Below are 592 nucleotides of genomic sequence, written 5' to 3' on the forward strand. Positions count from 1 at the left end.
TGGCTGGCACCCGGAGGCCGGGGTTCGATTCCAGGAATGAGTGAGTGAGATATGCATAGGGAGTATAGGATGATTGAGATAGGCATCGGGAATACAGGTATCTGAGTAAGTGAGATTGACATAGGGAGAATAGCTCAGTGGGTGAGTGAGATAGGCATCGGGAGTATAGCTTAGTGTGTAGAGTGGGGGGCTGACACCCAGGAGGCCGGGGTTCGATTCCAGGAATGAGTGAGTGAGATATGTATAGGGAGTATAGGATGAGTGAGATAGGCACAGGGAGTATAGGAGTGAGTGAGATTGACATAGGCAGAAGAGCTCAGTGGGTGAGTGAGATAGGCATCGGGAGTATAGCTCAGTGGGTGAGTGAGATAGGCATAGGAAGTATATCTCAGTGGGTAGAGTGGCCGGCTGGCACCCCGGAGGCCGGGGTTCGATTCCAGGAATGAGTGAGTGAGATATGTCTCGGAGTATAGGATGAGTGAGATAGGCATAGGAGTGAGTGAGATTGGCATAGGGAGTATAGGAGTGAGTGAGATTGACATAGGGAGAATAGCTCAGGGGTGAGTGAGATAGGCATCGGAGTATAGGAGTG

Source organism: Acanthochromis polyacanthus, chromosome 17 (assembly GCF_021347895.1).
Source record: "Acanthochromis polyacanthus isolate Apoly-LR-REF ecotype Palm Island chromosome 17, KAUST_Apoly_ChrSc, whole genome shotgun sequence".
In the NCBI taxonomy this organism is placed as follows: Eukaryota; Metazoa; Chordata; class Actinopteri; family Pomacentridae; genus Acanthochromis; species Acanthochromis polyacanthus.